At 39.6% G+C, this 15,188-nt stretch overlaps 2 protein-coding genes across 6 annotated transcripts in view; one reads left to right on the top strand and one right to left on the bottom strand.

Moving 5' to 3' along the window:
* CMSS1 (cms1 ribosomal small subunit homolog) overlaps window positions 1-15,188 on the bottom strand; it is a 222,109-nt gene that overhangs the window by 117,285 nt on the left and 89,636 nt on the right. The window lies entirely within an intron of this gene.
* Window positions 1-15,188, top strand: part of FILIP1L (filamin A interacting protein 1 like) — a 192,349-nt gene that overhangs the window by 89,353 nt on the left and 87,808 nt on the right. For 2 of the 4 annotated variants that reach the window (XM_072327182.1, XM_072327184.1), the window contains exon 3: window positions 4,630-4,716. The exons of the other annotated variants lie outside the window; for them this stretch is intronic. The gene's annotated coding sequence lies outside the window, so the exon portion shown is untranslated. The remainder of the gene's footprint in view (window positions 1-4,629; window positions 4,717-15,188) is intronic. 4 annotated transcript variants of the gene reach the window in all.

The raw sequence follows: 15,188 nt of genomic DNA on the forward strand, positions 1-15,188 counted from the left end.
AAGCACTATAGATTGCATTAAAAACATAATCTAATTATCCTTAGGTTTCTTGAGAGCATTCACAGCAAGAATGTTTACTGGAGTCTCTCTAACCAAATGGAAACCTCAGTGCTTATGAACTTTTGTTCAGGTTCTCATGATTTCATCTACTTCCAAGTCTTCCTAGAGTAGGCTGCCCATTTTCTCACCATTTCCTTCCCAGAGAACACTCCCTTCTCTTTCACTTTCCTCTCATTTTAACTCATGTCAAACTTGTGAGTTGCTAAATTGATTTTAGCTTTATGACTTCAAACCGTAGAGTTGTAGGTCTACTTTTCATCACAAAGCAAAGTTCTGGAAATAGAAAAGCAGAGTCAGGAAATAAATAATTTATCTATCTCCTACTTTTCTCCTTAGTCTTTGACTCACTTCATTGGCTGCATTGGAGCTATCGATACCTACACACATCAGCTTATTTTAAAATAGATAACTATTTTGTTCTTGCTGATTATTCATGGCATCTCTTTCTCAATATTAAAAATAATACAAAAAGTACTAATTTTATTGTTCAAATATTAAGACAATTCATCAAAATATTAGTGGAATATGAGATAACATCAAAGAAAATACAACATGCTACACAATATGGAAAGCCTCTCTGCCATGCCATGACTGTAGGACTCAATCTCCCTTAAAACTGAAATCAAAATGTTCTGAAGGTTTTCTCAATGTACGTAAATGGATATATCCCTTTACAAGCTGCTATCTTTCAAGTCAACATTAAGTTGAGACAAGCACACAACTGTTTTGCTCCTGATAGCTGTTCAATGTCATATGAAGAAAAATGCCAGTAATCTTCAATCCGTAATAGGCAGTGGTCTGTTTCATAGCTATTCCCTTTCTCAACAGTTTTTTGAAGGACAGTTTAAGACTACGTAGGCAACAAACAATGAAAAATCTCTCGGAAGAGTCCCTGTGTAGATAAACAGGGTGTGCCAGAAACCGTAGGTTGGTGAGCGTCATGTTTGTGCCTCATTCAGCAAAGGTGTTAAGGACGGTTTCACAAGACAGGATTTGGGTAGGCGTGTGTGCGACTGCTTCATTCTTTCTTATTTTAAGACCGACTGAAATGAAGAAAAAGATTAAGGGAGACAATGCCAACAGCTTAATGCATATTTTATAGAATATGCACTATACATACGTTCTAGTCTATATGAGCACTCTGGGGAAACCTGCCCTCTGATAAACCACAATTTTCATTTTCAGGTGCCCCGCAGAATATAAACCAGGATCAGAATTTGTTAAGCCTAATCTAGAGGTGCTTTTCAAAACAAACCCATTTCAGACACATCTAGCAAACAGACCCCTTCCCACCCTACATCCGAAGCCTTATCTTCAGTAACAACAAAGTCCTTCCCTAATGAAGGCTTTAATGATATCTTCCAAACCTGCCAATAATTTGCATTACATACTACACCTAAGAATTTTAAACTGACCTCTGCCCCCTTCGAGGAAGTCATTAGTCTGCTCCAAATGACCCATACACTGTGCAGAAAGCCAGAGCTCCCAGAAATTCTCTCACACGCATAATTTATCTGTCCCATGGGGTGAGGCTGTGAGTGCCTCTATGCACACTCAAAAGGGTGAAGAGAGCTTTTCACATTCTTGAGCGTCTCACACGTGGTCCTTCCAGGCCTTTCCCTTCTCTGTGGCGCTGCTTCCTTCCACAACCACGTCTCAACATGGGGTCTCAGAATTTGACTTACAGCTTAGAGGTAGCATTTGTTTGCTTGCATGATGTACTCTCATGGGCATTCACACGCACTTCACTAGCACAGGCTCTAGAAAGGCATGTAGGAGGAATGAGCACAACCCAGTTAACACTGGACACACACTCCTGCCTGACTTCTGGCATCGGAGCATGCATTACGAAAAGGGAACACAGACTATAATGTGCAAAGATGAGCCAACACTGGAATGACTTCGGTATTTGATTGCAATCATTTAAGAGAAGGTGTGTCTAAATATCTTAAATACAGCCTTGCTCCTTCAAAACACTGCCTTACTTCAGCTACTGCAAGGAAGAGGGACATGCACAGGCCCCATATACTGAAGTAATTGAGCTTTTTACTATGTATATGTAGCCAATATTCCGAGTATTCTAGTGACAGCAGTGTGTTGATATTTTGACATTTTAAGCATTTCCACATTCACATATCATTTTACACACTAAATTGTTGCTTCCAAGCCATCTATGCCAGGCCCTCTTTCAATTGCCTTCATTATCTCACTAACAGCAAAGGTTAAAAAATGAATTGAATAAAAATCTTAATTTGCTAGTGTCAATGATTAAAAAATAAACTGAAGTTCTACTCTCTTCAGTGACAAATACGCAGATTTTTCAAGTAGAGCAGCAAGATGTTGTCTTCCTGTACACTGCATGCACACCATGGGGCCTTTGAGAGGAATAGTGGTGACAGTTCATTCTAGATTCCTAGATTTCATTCATAGATGATGAAGTCAGGTGTCAAGTATTCTATACATTTGATAATGAGAGAAATTCGTACAGTAATGCTCCAGGCGGGTGCCTAAAGATGAAGAAAAGTAGAATAGTGTGACATCAAAAATGGATAGTCACAGAACTGGTGAGAATTATGAATGGAAGAGAAAAACTCACCACATCTTGGAAGGGATTGGGATATGGAACAAACCTCTCTGCAGTTGCCAGAAAACACCACGAAGCCAAAAAATAAACTTGTGGCAAGCCATTACTCAAAGAGTGACTTAACATTGTTAAAAGCTATTTGGTTGTTTAAATTAATAATCAAATTATATGACAGTGCATCACGTGACATTATATTGCCATATTATGACCTAAGTATCTATGAAAGCTATGTAAGAAACTTTCCTTTCTTCCTTCTTAACAAGTACAGCGATTTGTATCTAATACTGCCTTACACTGCTTGCTCTGGCTAAAGACAAAAATATACCATAAAATATCTAACTGTGCTGTACTGACAAGTAGAATTTTTTTCTTTTCTTCTTCAAAGCAGACACAAGGAATTTCCTTATATTCATATTGTTGCTAGTCAAAACTAATCCAGCATACTTGGAGAAGAAGACAAGCAATCAAAAAACCCAAAGACATGGAGAAAGGCTGATGAACTGACATCCTTTCCCATACCTTACACTGCTAGATGCCTTTGCAAGGTGCATATTTATACAGCCCTTATCAGAAGCTTTCTTAGTAGCATTATTTTCACCAATAGTTCATAAAAAAGGGATGTGTCAGCTTTTATCTTTTTTTTATCTCTCTCCTGTAATTTCTTCAGTAGCCATTCAGCAATAAAAGTTCCTCAAAATGTTTGCCCTGGTTGACTTTACAGCCTAACTTCTGTGGTTCAGAAGTTAATGAGTTTAAACCATAATGCCATCACAGATGTAAAATCTTGCATCTGTGAAGTTACAAAGGAAAAATGCATAAAACTGAAGTAAGAACACGGAACGTCTATCATCTAAAAAACTCCTAAATGCTTTTATTATTAAGAGCTGTTATTACAACTGTTATGGTACTTGTTACCTTATATGGTACTTGTTCCTTTACACCTAATAGAAAAGTGATTAAATGGCATATTATCTGGAAAACAATATAAAGATAGTACTGGAGATGACCTGATATTGACACGGGAGAGGAAACAGTTCATCACATCAGTAAAGCAGAGAAAAACTGAAACAGCCTGGTAGAATTTTAGAAATCTAAGAGTTCAAGAAGTTATCCAGAACTCATGAGCTAATGCAGATTAACTGGTACCTTCTCTGTCTACTCTATCATTATCCATCAGGTGATTTAATACTAGAAATACATTAAGTGGCTTTCACTCTTGGCCGTAACTTCCAAAAACAGTTAGTAAATATAAAGCATAATCCAGTTTGAAACAAGTCTTGAGCTTATGTTAAGTGAGCTGTTACTAGCAAATAAAAAAAAAATGGCTTCCTGTCTCCAAGTAATCCCACTATCCTTTCTTTTCTCTTCTATTAAGTCCTTGGAACATCATCTATAAATGCAGATTACATTCATTCTACTCTTCAGCATACAACAGAATCAAGTTCAGTTTCACTGAGGTCTTTCCGGGGCCTGCCTTCAGTTCATCTTGTGCTTTAATTGAGTTACAAGGCCACATCTCCATGAATAAGATGGTTACTAGCACATAATTTAACATCAATACTGTGGTATTCTTTCCACTACTGTTTCTGCCTGGCTATGGGAGATAGTCTTCAAAAGGTGGCTGCAACAGTGACCTAACTCTATGAACCACTGAACTCCCAAATGCGTAGAGCTTAAGTCAACAATTTGTTCTCTCCCTGTCACAGTAAAGGAGTATTTTTGAAACTAAAGAAGAATACAGAAGAAAGCAAAGAGGGAACAAGTCTTTAAATGAACAAAAGTCAGAGATTAAGTAGCAGCAATTGATATTATTACAGGCATGTGTCAGCCATCAAAGCACTAAGTCAGAACAGCATATTATGAGTCCATAACTTTGGCAGTATCCTTACTGGATCTCATCTATTTACTTATGTTTGATAAAAGCAATATTTTCTTACACTTTAAAAAATAATAATAATTACATTGACTTCTGCATTTCATTACAGATTCATATTACAAAAGAGACGATTCTGGACACGACAAAGGAAATTTAGGGAAATATCCCTAACTATCAGGAGAAGAGATCTGTACTGGTAGGACTTATTGATTTATTTATGCACGTTTTAAAGTGGGTGCAACTGAGGGTTGAAAAAAAAAAAACCAAACTAATTTCTCATGTTAAGTTTTAAGATAAGATGAAAATAACAAGAATCTGGAAAATGGGGTACTTTTCCCAGGTAATTTTGTAGACTATTAATATCTAGTAACCAAATACTCCTCATGTTTAAAAAAATAAGCTTGCGTAGATGGCTATCTCATTACTTTAAAAACAGAGAGCGGTTATCTTGTCTGCTATTGCCATTTGTACACTAGAACAACAAACTGCGTTATTTTGGACAGAAAAAAAAAATGTTTCTGAAAACATATTCTGGAATTTTACTGTTCTCTTTGAATTAATACGGATCTTACAATAAGTGGCCCTTTGAGAGCCCACATTTCTGATGTCTTTGCATGAAACACAGCTTCCTGAAACACCTCCTGTCTTGCACCTGTTTTTGGATATTATCACTGTTGTTTGACAAGAGTGAGGTAAGCTAGAATTGTAGGGATACTTTACAGCATTCCTTTGGGACTCCCTAGTCCTTAACTCATTCACTTCCTCATCAAAACAGACTTCACAGTCTTACAGGAACACCACAGTAACAGTGGCATTTCAGGGTGCATGAGATGCCTTCCATTGAGCAATCTCCAGGTGCTTAACTGAGGGAAATAAAAGATTGAACTTTTCACGTGAGCAAAAATGGAAAAGAACACGAATAAGCCTCATTATATAAAATGAAGAAGCAGTGGCCACCTTTGTAGTGGCCAGGCCCAAACCCAGCTGGAGAGCCAAGATGGTATCATTTACACAGATGTCAGACAGACATTATATTGAGAACAGCAGAGAGAGAGAGACGGGTTTAAAGTAGTAAGGTTTATCAGCATCATTCCACTGAGATCCACTTGGCTGGCTCTCAGCAAATGAAATAGTACAGCTGGTCAACATGACCAGTAAAGCTCAACTAAACCTGTTTTAGTGGGAAAACATACTCTGAGTTTAAGCAGAGCTTATATATAATGTGCTTATAACTTCCATCCCAAACAGCATCACAAAGTCTCCTGACATTTTAAAACAGGCTTTCTCAGGTCAGGAGGGCCGTTATGAAGCATTTTAACTTGTTCATGAAGTGGTGGTCCCATAATCGCTAGCAATAGCTCAGTGAATGAATGAATCTTTCAATAGCATAAGACTGACTTGTATCTAACATGCCCATATTTTCATTAAATCAGCAAGAAAGAGTGCTCAGGTTATATTCACTGTGGTAGAACAAAGTTACCATGATGCTGACCAATGATATCTGGCATACAAATTTTATTTGTGTAACAATTAGCATGTTAGAAAAGTTAGCAAGGTAAATTCACTCCACCTTACAGAACTAAACTGCATGTCTCCATTGGAGAAGTTTTAACATAGAATCATAGTGTCATTAATGTCGGAAAAGACCTCCAAAATCATCTAGTCCAACCATCAACACAGCCCTAACATGTTCGTCAAACCATGTCCATCAGTGCCATATCTGCATAGGTCTTGAACACCTCCAGTGAATCTACTACCTCCCTGTGCAGCCTATTCCAATACCTCACCACTTCCTGAGAAGAAATTTTCCCTAGTATTCAACCTGAACCTCCCCTGGGGAGGATGTAAGGCCATTACTTCTCGTCCTATAATTACACAAAGCTTGCTGCAGCAGCAAACCATGGTCTGGGAAAGTCCTTTTGTTGCTTTTTGATGAAATGTGGTGCTAGAACTTCTAAGAGGGCATTAGATGTAGAGAGGAGCAGATGGGCTCTGTGCTGCACCCAAATCTCTCCACCTTCGGCACCAGAAGAGGCAGAAAGAGAGCAGCACCACAGAGTGTGAAGCTGCTTTAATAAGCCTGCTATGAGACCGATGAGAAACAAACAGCATGACCATGCTGCGCCAGTGTTTTAGTAACATGATTTCCACATCTCCTTACTTCCCTTTATCACAATGTCTTCATGTGAGTCATGTTCATCCTCTCAGTTTTTGTCAAGCAGACCAACTTTTTTATACAACTTATTTCAAGGATACTATGATGCGTCTGTGATTTAAATCACTATTTGGTTACAATATTAGGGCTGGCAGAGTTCTAACAGAGAGGTGTTCCTCCTTAGGCTGTGTACCATTCATACTTCACAAAGGTTTGGCAGCAAGCAACTCAGCTCATCTATTATCTCACTGTAACACTTCAGGGTGCAGACCAGATCCAACAAGGCATTCACAAACTCACCTTGGGAAAAAAAAAAAAAAAGAAAGAAGAAAGGAAAAAAAAGTCTTTCCCCAAAGTGATCTTGTCTTGCAAAAGGCTCAGCATGCCTTTGGCTGCTTCTGTCCCCACCTGGGCTAGGGCGTATACAGACGCAGTGCATGTGCGTGCAGGTCTGCAGGGCTGCCCTCACTGCTCCTTTCCAAACAGCAGCTTTTCAAAAGGCAGCTGCCACGGAGCACCTTATTGTACATAGTAAGCTAAAGGCTGATACAAGAAGGGAGCCAACGCAGGAGAAATTAACTCCATTGTGCCCCCAGGAAAAGCAAACAAAATACAATAACAAATGTGAACGTTAGAGATTTCCAAGTTTCACTGGGTTCAAGAATCAAATGACAGCCTCCTAACGCTGTGTGAAGTTGTCTTGCAATAAACATTATGCTGCTCTCAACTAAACAGATTGTTTATCACAACCTAGGATCAGTGCTGCAGGTAGAAGAACTCTGGGTCCACTTCCCCTCTTTCTGACCAAAAAGGGGAGTTCCTTTCTAAAACCCCATGATTCTGTGGTTACCACACAGTTATGGACAACTGACAGAAGTGGCCTGAAAGTCCAACTGAGCCTAACAGAAGTTGGATGAATCAAGTTTGGCTTGATTTCTCCCAAGCCAGGAACAAAATTGTCAGGATGAATGCAGCATACATTATTCTTAATGAGCTAAGGGCACGCTGACAATTAGTGAGATGGCTAAGGCATGCTTCATTTAAGCTGATAATTATCATGTAGCACCACAGTAACAGGAGTGGTGTGTTTTCATGTGTTGCTTTGTTGTTTTCTTTACTTTTTGGATAGTCTCTAAAATAATTTAGTGCTGGGAAGAGACAGATGGACTCGAGTAAGGCAAAGTTGCTGATCCTAACAAAGGATCTGCAAATCGCTTAGTTATTAAATTCATAAGGAACCCTGTATTTGGCCATTTCTGGCATCTCACCTGCTTTGACATCTCTGCCACAAGAAGCTACGTGACTTAAGACAACTGAGCTAAGAACCAGGAAGAAATGTTATTTCTAGCTAAACAGGCAAAATTGCCATGTTTCATAGATTTTGTCCCACTCCTTTCCTCTAAAATGATAGTGATGCAGTTTTGCAAATCAGGTTATGAAGGAGTAAGGCCCACAGACAACCTGGAAGTGCCTGCAGGTATCAGGACACGGCTCTGGATTCCAACAGCTCCTGTAAAGAATTTGGAAGTTGTCAAACATCATTTCCTTGCCAAGACCCCTGAACAGGTATTACAAATTCATTTAGGAAGCAACTGTTTTAGAAGGTCAAAATCTTCCTGCCTTTCTAGCTCCAGAAATCTAGAAGCGTTTGAGGATTGTACATTCACTGGTAATTCTATCTGTGCTGTTTCAGCATAAGAGACCCCTGCATAAAGCTCATGCCTTGTGGTTTCTATTAACCTACATCCCTCTTTATAGGGCAAACAAGACTTACTAATTCTTAGGAATCAAGAAAATATGTAACCTCCCAAACCCAAAACAGAAAACATGTATACTGTTATTTACATTTGTTTCTCAGTTGCCTCAATCCCCTTTTTTTTTCCATAGCTATACTGATTAGAGGATATGTGTGTATATATATATATATACATGTATATATATGAAATAGAGGCGACTAATTCCATGATAACAGACCAGAAACATTTGGGGCTTTGAACCGATGACAAAAACTACAATACTCTTGCAGGCTCTTCAAACAGTTCAAATCAATGTTGTCTAGTGTTCTGTACGTACTGGCCCCTACCTCTTGAGATACATACAACTCATTCTTCAGGGACAAATTCTCTTTGATGAAATGGGGAAAAACTGTCCAATCAGCAGCTTAAATGATGTTTTTTTCCTTTGACACACTGTTGAATCAGAGACTTTATCTTAATATAGCTTAAAGTGTCTGAATAATTCTGTAGGCTATAATGGACCTTTTCATGGGCCTGTCACAGGGTTCATGCAAAAGCACCTGAGCAGTAAAGAAAAGAAGGATCAGGGATAGAGGAATGAAGGAAACAACACTGGAAGATGTAAGAGACACCAGCTCTGTGCAGGGAATAGGTCTGAGGGAAACAAAAAAGAATGCAGTAAAAGACATCCTAGCAGCTACAGCTACTTCACTTAACCACGCAGGTTGGCTTAAAATGTTCACAGCACCCTTCTGCAGAAAGCATCCCAATGCCCACCTTAAAACACTTGTAATTTGAAGCATGTAGATGTTCACCATTTCAGACTGTTAAACAAAACCAGAAAAAGCAGCAAGAGCAGAGCATGAATCATTTTGCCAAAGCCAACAGGCAGGCAACCCCTGACAGTCCGGGTGCAGGTTCTGTCACGGAAATCTAAGGACTGGGAAATATAAAAGAGGCTTCGGGGGAAAAACTTCACAAAATCTTATGAGGACTGCAAAATAATTTCCAAAGTAATGCAGAGGAAGTTTCATCCCTTGTGATCCTTAAAACTAGATGGAACAAAACAGTGGAAAGTAGCCCAAGGAAAAAGCCAGAACTGGCAAGTTGACAGGCTATATGGAATACATTTTTTCTTGCATCTCTGATTTCTATTAATATTTTTGTGGCTCTGGAGGCAGCAAGGTAGGAGCTTCAGTTCATATTCCTTAAACATAAGCCAAAGCCTCCCACCGTTCCACTTGGTAACACCAGCTTAACGTGCTCAAATACACACAGACTTCTGAGTATGAGTCAAGTTCCCACTCAAACATAAATTATGCCAAAAAACGCCCAAGATTATTTCAACTAATAAACACTTGGTTAAAAAACATGTCAAATCAACTTGGTCTTTACATCAATTTAATTGCCTCTTACCACAACCATTGCCTAAGCTATAGAGTGCTGCCAGAAACACCAAAAGATAAAGTAGATTGAAAACATTCTCACAGTGCTTCTCTGACTGTCATCACCCGTGTGGCTTCACAAAGCTCATGAACCCCCAGTCTGTGAAAACACTCTTCAGCAAATGGCTTATGCTGTGAAAAATCACTTCAGGGATGCTAGCTTCCTAGCTCCAAAAGACTAGAATCTGGGAGAAATACTGAACAAAATTAAGCTCTTAGAGGGCAGGTCTAAGTATTACATCCTATTATGGTAGGAATTCAAGGACCTCTCTGAATATTGTCCTTCGATTCAGCACTGGCACTGACATTCACATAAAAGACACCTCTTCCTGAGAAATACAATACTTCAAAATATGCACAATGTTACCCCAAGTTTATACAGATGCTCTTCGTTAACATATTTATTCTCTTTATAAAACTGTGACATTTGGATTTCAGATATTTCCAAATTCCATTCCAACTCCCCTGCAGTCTTTGTATAATGGGTACGAAAAAGACAACCGAGGCAAAAGAAAACAAAAGCAACAAAATCAACAGAGGGACATAACCAAAGTGTGAAGTAACTTGTGATACACTGGATTTATTAAGGATTAGATCCCTACATTCTCTTCTCCAAATACCTGCTCTTTCCAAAATTCCCAGAATTTACAGGCCTACACATGGCAGAGCACACCACAGCAAGCTTTCTTCCCGTGCAACAACTATGCTGATGCTAGCAGTGAACAAACACTAAATTCACTCAAAGCACTTTGGAAAGAGACAGAAGTTCTTAAAGACAACCCCGTTCAACTGAAAACACATGTACCCAAACATCATGTCTTGTCTCCATTTGTAACTCAAGTATTTCCCCTTCCAGAATGGTGACATGAGTTAAAATTTCACTCCCACAGTGAGATCTCTTGACGACTCATGGAAAGATGAATCATTTCTTCATGGAAATAATGACTTGTGACAGCTGTAACTGATGATTATATACAGTATTGCGAGGCAAAGTTAGTCTGACTCCCTGCTGTAAATAATCAGTGCAACAAAATGTATTTCACTATCCGGTTTTAAAAGGTACTAGAGAACAAGTAGCCTCACCCCTACCAAAGAATAAATGCAGAAAAAAAAGCCAGCAGTTGAACTAACTCCAAAACCTTCCTGCCAGGGGCCAAGACAGATGCTTGGCCAAGGAGAAAAAGGGAACATCATCAGAGTGATCTTCCTCCTAGCCTGCCCTCAGCTATGATTTAAGCTGTCTCCAGAGCAACCTGCTAAGCAATCACAACTGAACTGATCCTCCACGAATCTTCTTACTGAACTTACTAACGCTTCGGGCCTTTATGTTATCCCACTGCACTGACTACTATAGTATGAACGTGTGCTGTGCAAGGAAGTACTTGACTTTGTCTTAGTCTTGTGACTGTTTGAATGGTGTCAAATCAAATCACAGAGTGTCTTCTGACTATCACACCATGAGAAAATGTTTATTTCCATATGCTTTGTGTGTCATTCAGGATTTCTGAGCCCTAAATCAGGTGCCACATCTCCATTTCCTTTCCTATTTCAACAGTCATGGTCTGGTAGTCCTAGCAGACAAAGCACTGGTAATCCAGTGCTACTCTATATTTTATGGAGATGAAGAATTGTAACTATATTATATGTAGTACCAAATATACGCTTGCACTAAGGCACATTTACACTTGCACTAAGGCACAATGATACTTTCTGGGTTGGCTTTGTTAAAGAAATGAACGTTAGTTTCTGATCAGTACTAGGTACTGAGGCACATACTACCAGCACAGCAAAGAGGGACTCAGTACAAGCCTTGTTTACTGCATAACGGTTGGTAATGACTACTTCAGGACTTTTTCATGAGGTATAAACAAAAGCATGCTAATAAGCTGTCTATTTAATGACTTTCCTGCAACAACTTTGGCCAACTCTGCAGGGCCTCAGCAAAACAAATACAGGTATGTTGTGCTAAAGATGCAGCTCAACATCTCCGAGAGACAACATCAGTTTCTTTGGGTAAGAGGAGTAGAGTATGGAAGGGAGTTCTCCCAAGTCTGTGCTTAGGGATTTTACCAGGCAGCCTCTGGATTCAGCCTCCTACAAGGTGTCATGGTCTCAGTCCTCACCATTTTCCCTGACAGTAAGTGTTCATAAGCATATTTTTATTTATACATATAAATACATAAGAGCCTTGTTTGAGGATGCAGCATTACTCTCAGGCTTCCAGACACTCCGTGCTGTTCATCCTAAAATACCAACATGTACAGCTTCTGTAAAATAAAGATAAAATGCCACTAATAGTGGCCACTTCCCAAAGCTGCTGTACACATCTCACCAAGGCCCCCTCCTGGCATATCCTCTGTCCTCCCTCTTCTCTGCTGGGCAGCCCCGCTCCTTCATGGTGCAGAGATGTGCTCCAGCACACGGTGGTGAGCATGTGCCCAGCCAGGACTATCCATCCCAGGATCACAGGGGACACTGCCAGCAGTTGGGGCTCCCTCAGGAGCCAAGCTGACCAGCATTACTGCTCCAAGCATGAGACAACAGCCCCAGTGCTGCCTCTGCTACACCTGCCAAGCAGGGGAGGGGATGACCAGGGTCCACGTTTAGTGAGGCAGCTGCAAATTCAACAAAGCTCTTTCTGACAAGTATTGTACTAGCCCCAAGGGAAGACGGCCTTAAATCTCCGCAGGGTTACGTCTTGCACAGGTGGCCTGTATAACTCCACAGGATCCCGTTCTTAATTTTTTCTTTTTTTTTTTTTTCAAAGCTTGCACACTATATTTATTACTGTAGTTCTGACTAAGCCCCCAAACTATTTTTACAGGCCCTGAACAATAGTAATCATTTAGCATCAAGTTCAACTTGCTAAACTGAATTATATCTAGTCCAGATCCTTAAAACCCCACATCTCCGACAAATCCTGCTGATCACAGAACATAAAGGACATCAGCTGGGATACTGTTGATTTTATGGCTATATGAAGAACACCACAAGAATTTGCCACAAGGCTTTTTCATCATTCAGACCCTGAAGAGATGCGGTGCACTGCAATACTCTCACAGCAACAGTCTCATTCTGAATTGCAGAATGCAGATGCTTTGAGGTAAAGATGACCAGATTTCTGAACGAAGCAATCACTCTTGTCAATTTGTTTAGAGGCATTTAAGAACTATGTCTTGGATCTAACATGTATCATCCTTCAAGTACTGATAAAACAGCACTAGAATTGGAATATGCATTTCCAAAAACCCGTTTTCATTTTGCTCAGAAAAGACTGAAGATTTTATTTAGCTTTCTTGGAGGGTAGAAAGGCAACTTAAAACCACTCCATTTTAATTACATTTCCTGAAACAAATTCTGACGCTTAAGCCCTGCTATTTACTGCTAGAGCATTTGCTTGCAGCCATACACATTCTATTGATTCAGCGGTTGGTTGTTAGAGTTAGGGTAGTATGGTTAGGTTGTGGTTGGACTTGATGATCTTTAAGGTCTTTTCCAACCAGAGCAATTCTATGATTCTATGATTATATGTGTAAGTTTCAGGTCTGCATCCCTGAACTGCAAAAAAAAAAAAGAAAACACCCTGAAATTATGACAAAAACAATATCACCCATGCAAACCTTCTGAGTATTAATGTACATACTCTACCCAAGACTCACATAAGGTAAGAAAATAAAGATCAATGTGTAAGATAGAACAGTTTTACTGTCATTATTACTAACACTGTTATGAGCCAGGATTTACTTTACTTTTTATCATATGTAAGCATTTTTCTTCTCCCCACCCTTCAGCTCTGATACCCTATAAGCCAATCTGGACAGCAGGTATTACTTTTCATGCATCACGAAAATTCCTTCTCCTCTCCCATACCACTGATTTTTAGGGTGGATGTTATATGTTATTGTTTTCTTTCTTCTAGATATCCAGCAAGGAAATGACTAATACTTAAAGTAAGGTGAAAATATCTTACTGTAACTAGAGTTGTTTCCTTCATTAACAACTACACTTGTACTAATGCTTAATGGAAAATGTATTTACTTGGATTTATACTAGAAACAAGGGTCACAAAAACACAGTCCTCAGTCCTGTAATCCAATTTTACACATGCAGCCCCACAGCCTTTAACAGGCCAACGTGCAAGAGGGCAGCTTGCAGAAATTCACGCTGTGATGATGGTTGTTTGGTATGAAATGACACAGGACAGGTTCTCCAGTCTTTCATTTAATAGCCTTTTCTTCATTTCAGCTCCACAAATGTGAGCATGAAACACAAAGTTTCGCTGTCAGAGCAATCTTAGGATCTGTGATCATCAATCAACCAGAGCTGCTTGCACATATAGGCACAACTTACTGTTGAGGGCCGTGTACTGTTTTAATCGGGGTGAATCCGCTCCATTGTTAACACTTCGAGATACTTGTCCACTTACTCAAAATGGAATTGTTTGGAATAAAGTGCTAAGAAAAAAATATCCTCATAGACTAAGAACATAAATACTATTAATGCACAGGAATGTATGATCGTGAGGCCCACACTCGCTGTGGGTAAAAATGAACTCCTTTACAACCAATCAACAGCGATTCAGAAATCGCATGGGGCTACTTTGGAATTATTATTATTATTTTATTTTATATTATTGAATGTTAAGCAAATGTTCACAAACAAACTTATATATATGAAGTTTGAATAGGAAGTGTATTTTTTTCATATATGCCTATCAGAGAGACGTGTTCTTGTGTAACACCGAGTTAGGAGGATATGTTCAGATGTGGTACACAGCCATTTTCTTAAGTGGCATTAATTTCCTGACATGACATATAACAAATTAGCACTGTTGACATGCAGAAGAGGCACAGTACTCCCAGGAGCTAAATATTAGCTTCAGATAAAATAATGTCAGAGAAGCCTTAATAAACAACAGCTCTAAGGAGGCCCTGTGTGCCTGCAGGATATGACTCACTACTTTACTAGGAAGGACTTGCATTTAAATGCAAATATTGATAGTTACATGCTCATGCCTTTCCCAACACACCTAAAAAATTGCATACCTGACCACTGCTGCCAAGAAGATACCACTAGGAACCTAACCTGGCTGCAGCTGAGACCAAAACAAGCTGCTCCCTGTCAGATCACCCCACTGATGGTGCATGCTGCTCATTGTTTCCTTCCAAAATCTTCCTGTGATCATTGCAATGCTGAACGCCATCAACAGAAAGGCCTCTTTTGCAGCACTTGCTTCTTACCTTGCCTGCATCCTGTTCCATCACAGCCTGTCACCATTGTGGTGGACAGAATGGTGAGCTCCCTGTGAGTCCCTCTGGTGCCAACAGCCAGG

Source organism: Excalfactoria chinensis, chromosome 1 (genome assembly GCF_039878825.1).
Source record: "Excalfactoria chinensis isolate bCotChi1 chromosome 1, bCotChi1.hap2, whole genome shotgun sequence".
NCBI lineage: Eukaryota > Metazoa > Chordata > Aves > Galliformes > Phasianidae > Excalfactoria > Excalfactoria chinensis.